The sequence below is a fragment of the Pinus tabuliformis genome, chromosome X (genome assembly GCF_031772625.1).
Source record: "Pinus tabuliformis cultivar Carrire ecotype Pingquan chromosome X, CPIR1, whole genome shotgun sequence".
In the NCBI taxonomy this organism is placed as follows: domain Eukaryota; kingdom Viridiplantae; phylum Streptophyta; class Pinopsida; order Pinales; family Pinaceae; genus Pinus; species Pinus tabuliformis.
The window spans coordinates 1,187,056,233-1,187,062,024 of NC_142308.1; the positions used below are offsets into that span (position 1 = coordinate 1,187,056,233).

Here is a 5,792-nt window from a genome sequence, read left to right on the forward strand (position 1 = left end):
CGAAAAGTGCATTGCATTTATGAAATTGGTATTAGTCAAGGATGGACCACCCTTGACAAAGAAATTGATGAGGCTGCTGCACAAGATCAGATTTACTTACAAAAGAAGCAACTAGTACAGAATTCAAACACCCGCTTAATACAACAAGGGTACACCTTGAATGCAACCGGAATTTTGTGCTACCAGCAGAAGATTTATGTACCCAATCAGAGCGGCATTAAAGAAAAGATTCTGGATGAATATCATAAAAGCCCTTATGCAGGACATCCAGGTTACCAGAAATTAATCACCTCGATGAGGAAGGAGTATTACTGGCCAGGCATGAAGAGGGATGTGATAGAATACCTGGCACGCTGCTTAGAGTGTCAACAGGTGAAGGCTGAACATCAACACCCTGCGGGTTTACTACAGCCATTACCCATACCCGAATGGAAATGGGAGACCATAACCATGGACTTTATTACGGGTATGCCAAAATCCAAAAAGAACAATGATTCTATAATGGTGGTAGTAGATAAACTCAGCAAATCAGCCCACTTCATACCGGTTCAATCCACCTACCGTGCAGCTCAAATCGCAAACATTTTTATGCAAAATATATTTAAACTTCATGGGCTACCAAAAATAATAATATCTGACCGTGATGTTAAATTCACCTCAGTATTTTGGAGGACCTTATTTGAAGGCCTAGGAACTCAATTGAACTTCAGCACCGCATATCACCCGCAGACTGACGGGCAGACCGAGTGAGTAAATCAAGTGGTGGAAGACATGCTGAGATCTTATGTGATGCAGCAACCTACACGATGGGAGGAGTATTTACATCTCGTAGAATTCGCTTATAACAATGGCTATCATGCATCCTTGAGGATGAGCCCATTCGAAGTGCTTTATGGCCGGAAATGCCGCACACCCTCCAGTTGGGGTGGACCGGAGGACAAATTCCTGTTGGGCCCTGAGATGTTGGAGGAGATGGAAGTCATGGTGAAAAAAGTTCGAGCTAATTTAAAGATGGCCCAGGATAGGCAGAAAAATTTTGCAGATCGGAAAAGAACATTTAAAGAGTACCAGGTGGGTGAGCATGTGTGCATCAGGATACGAGCTAGGAAAAGTACTCTCCAATGGAATGCTTGTGCCAAATTGGCACCGCGTTTCTGTGGACCATTCCAAATTCTGGCACGAGTGGGGCCGGTAGCTTATCAGCTCGCCCTGCCCAGCCATATTCGGGTCCATAATGTCTTCCATGTATCAGTTTTAAAGAGATATGTTTATGACCCTAGGCATATAATAAGTTGGCAGGACATTCAGGTAAGGGAAGACTGTTAATTAATATAAACTGAAATAGAATGTTAGTAAGCAGCTGATCTGATTATTATGTGTTTCAGGTGGAACCGGAAGGAGAATTCCTGGTCGAACCAGTGAACATACTAGATCGGAGAAGAGTCGAGCTGCGGAAAAAGGTCATCAACCAGGTTAAAGTGCAGTGGCAGCACTTTGGGCCTGATGAGGCCACCTGGGAAGATGAACAGATTATGAGGGACACTTATCCCAGACTGTTTTTGAATGAGCAACAACATCGGGACGATGTAGGCTTTCAGGAGGGGGAGATGTAATGTTCCTCGTGAAAAGTTACTGTTGGTAAATAGTAAAGTTAACCATGAACAAAAACTTTATTTGAAAAGTATAAAACTCTGTTGCTAGTATTATGATAATTAAAAATGTGTTAGTACTATTTGATTAGAGCATATGATTAATCATGGTTAATAACTGTGGAGGCAGTTAAAATATAAAAGAAAACCCTAACTACCTTCAGGAGGTAGTTGAGTCCCCAGGGGAAAAGGGGAAGGATTGCCAAGTCTGGTTAGGATCAGATGGCAGAGAAAAAGGTATGCTATGTCTGGTAGTGATCAGATGGCATAAAAAAGAGGGAAGATATTTTCCTGTATGCGCTATCTCTGGTTAGGACCAGATAGCGAGATCTGGCAGAGCCAGTGAAACTGTAGTCAAGAGGGTCTGCAAAGTGCTTGGGGCTGGAAGATCAAGAAGAATCTTCCTATGGACGGGTGGATTGACAAGCATTACAAGTAGGTTGCAGATAAGCAGGTATGGCTTACTGTGTATATTTGCTGAGATGTATCTTGCATGACTCTGTGCTAAAAAAGAAATAGAATAGAGGAAAGTAATCTGTCTATTCTTCTTTAAAAGAAACTAAGGAAAGAACATTAGATTTTGCATGGCTGACGGAAACAGAACTGAACTCGCATTCTTTATTTGAAATAAGAGTAGAAACATAATATACATATTATTGTAACCCTGGTGGTAGTAAAATTTATTAACAGGGAGTACAAACAGTAACACCCTCTTTCCATATTCAAGAAAACGAAATGAGAAACTGGGACCGTGTATTCAGAAAAGACGAGAAGGATATGTACAAGTATTCTCTGCTGGAAGAAAACTGTAGTAAACACTATAATCACGAAATGAACCAGGAAGTACAGCTAGTGTGATACGCAGACCAATGCGAATCCATGTATCAAGCTACATTATACATCATAGAGAAATGGTGAAATACCACAAACCTCGGTCAAGTGGACCGTAAGATTTAACAGAAGTTGATAATAAAACAAGCTCAGTACAATAACAAATCTGTATAACGCATAACTGTGTTGCAAGAACAGAAATATACATATTCATTCATGGCTAAATTAATACGAAACAATTAAGTATGTTCGCCGAGGAACGGGCACGATAACTGGGGTCTCATGCATCCTCGGCCAAACTTAGTTGCAAAACCCCGTTCCGGATGAACCACAACAGCCGGGCTGAAGCATGTGCTTAGCCCGCAGTGGGTACAAAGGCGGAATCATGCAAAATACAAATTCATCATTAGGAAAGAAAACAATAGCCATATTCTGAAGATGAGATATTATAAAACAATAGGTCTATAACATAACCCAGTTCAGAGAAGGCGGGTAACCGAAAAAACAACACTGTGAATAAAGCTGAAGTTTACGGGGTTACCCGTGTCTCAACTACATTATCTCAACAAGCTTTAACCAGGAAATTAAATCCTCATGGTTCAGTACCTTAGTTTAATAATAATCACTGTCTGCGTTCAAAAGAAAATAAGTTACATAGCTATACGACAGTCATGCATGCTCAATAAGTTACAGCTAACAGTCAATGCTTAATAGGAAGTGCCTCTTAACATAGGAGTTCCGCCTAAACAGGGGCAAGGAACCCGATAAGAAATAAATAGAACCAGGAAGACCATTAATCGGGAGAACCCTGAGCCTGTACATGGTCCCAAATCCGAGAGTGTAACACCCGGCAATCCTGCCCAAGTGGAAAAATGTTCAGCCATGGCCCTGAAAAGTCAAGCATAGCAAGCTACTACAGTAAATAAGCCTTACCTGGTTTTGGGTTAGCAAGTGGCGTGAAGAAGCTCCTTGACATCGAGGGCTAACGACCCGCTATTCTCCTGAACACATTAACCATTTCATTGAACGAAGAACCTGGTTAGAAAACAATAAAGACGAAACGGGAGCAGAGAAATTGTGCAGACGGTAGCCAAGCACTAGTGAGGCATAAACCCTTAACCGAATCATCAAGCTTAAGAAATTGTGAACCAGATTAAAATTACATTATACCTGAGCTGAGGCGCGAAGTTGCTGGAGTAAGAAGGGTTTCAGAACTCGGTGATCGCCATAGTGCTGCGAGCAGCACAGCCATACTAAAATGAAAATGGAATGAGTCGAAAAGTAAATATACCTCCACAGATATTTCATCCTCCTTCCGCATTGTGGCGAAATGTTGACCCTTGATCCGGAGCAGTCTCTCACCTCCGTCCGATGGCTTGTTGGAGTTCGGAAAGGATGTGGCGCGAAAGGGCAAGTCCAGAGCATCCGGCCGTATGGCGCTTATAGCCCGGGCACGCGATGTCACATGGCTGGTTGCCAGCTGACCGTCCATCCATCCAAATGGACGATGGAGATGCTGCGAGCAAAACTCAACGCACAGTGCAGATGTCTTGGAGTTATAAACTGTCGTTCGACGGTAGGTGCCATTAATTCCGCATTTAAGTTTGACAACCACACCATGCATAGCATAGGTTCCGCACCATCGCAGCTGAATCGTATTACATCAACACATCTACTTTATCAACGTTCAACTATTAACAATCCTGGACATGGGCGTTCAACTATTAACAATCCTGGACATGGGTGATGACATAGAAAGGAGATATTTATATAATCAACGTAACCGTTAATTGTAACTTCGTAACCATTATATGTATATGTAAAGTATGCAAGTATGTGTATAACCTTAATTGTGTATAGAACACTCATGTAAATATACAGAAGTATGTACTCGCGTGAATGGTTGATGCATGGTAGTTAATCATAATTTTTTTTTTTTTTTACTATACCTGTAGAACAAGGGAGTGTGACAATTGCCCTGAGGTAGTACCATGTCTGAGCCATCACTGAAATGGAATGCAAACTCAGGGAATTGAATATTGGTCACACCAGACACATTGTAACATATCCAATCTGAGAAGCGAATTCCAGGCACGAGGGAGTACGAGGAAACGAGAGGCCCCGAATGACGATGGCAGCGGGAGGAACGAGGGAGTACGTTCTTTATCGCGAATTCTGTGGAGTGGAGGGCGTGGGATCGGGACATGCCTGGAATTTGACGTTTTGCAGAACGCTTTCTCCTTCCCTTCTTTTTTTAATTTGGAAGGAAAATTCTTAAACGTGAAAGGTGATATGTAAAAGTATTTTGACCTAGTAAATTTAAAGTCCAAATATTTAAATTCTAATGAGCTATGTACCGAGATGTTAAGTTTTGACGATCTGCTTCTTATTTATTTTTTTGAAAGATTGGAGTATAGATATTTTCTAGTTTGATATACATTTCATAAATTAATGAGCTATTGGGCTTTTTCCTTGTAACTATAAGACCTTGTGAGTAGCCATGTGTCAATTAAGTGCATTTAATGAGTCTACATGACTTGGCCTGTTTGTGGATTGTGACCATTTTTTTTTTAATTGCAACTCAGTTTGTAGTAGATTTTATATATATATATATATATATAGAGTAAATATTAAAAAATTAATATAGAAATTGAAATAGTTTATTTAAATCTCGGTAAAAAAATAATATATATAAATTTAAAATTGAAATATAAGATATATATATATATATATATATATATATATATATATATATATATATATTTTAATTATTTTATTTTTAATGTTACTATACTAGTCTAGATTTATCTTAATTTTGAATCTATTAAATGTTGAGAGATTAAATCTTTTGAAATGCAAACAATTTTAGAGTGAAAAGATATTTGATCCCTTTCAACCTAATAGATCTAGAATTCTATCATATATATGGAGTTGATATTGAAATATTTTATTTATAATTCACATTCTCTACATTAAAATCTTAAAATATGCCCTCTCATTCCTTTATGTATACATTTAATTATTTTTATTATTAACATTTTCTAAAATAGTAGATATCAAATCTATATTAAACATTGAAAAAAATACAAATATGCCTCATACATTGAATACTCAACCTATGTATTGAACTTATAACCTACTATTGAACTTAAAATGTTACAATATGCCCCCTCATATTTTTTTAGTGTATGTATACATTTAATTATTTTTATTATTAACATTTTCTAAAATAGTAAATATCAAATCCATATTAAACATTGAAAAAAATACAAATATGCCTCATATATTGAAGACTCAACGTGTATATTGGAC

General features: G+C 38.5%; 1 long non-coding RNA gene across 1 annotated transcript; it reads right to left on the reverse strand.

Annotated features, from left to right (window-relative positions):
- Positions 1-2,593: 2,593 nt before the first annotated feature.
- On the reverse strand, positions 2,594-3,728 carry LOC149144185 (uncharacterized). Its single transcript, XR_016263993.1, has 3 exons — positions 3,651-3,728; positions 3,414-3,481; positions 2,594-3,336 (listed from the first exon to the last, which is right to left on the reverse strand). It is a non-coding gene; the product is annotated as an uncharacterized LOC149144185 (long non-coding RNA).
- Positions 3,729-5,792: the final 2,064 nt, after the last annotated feature.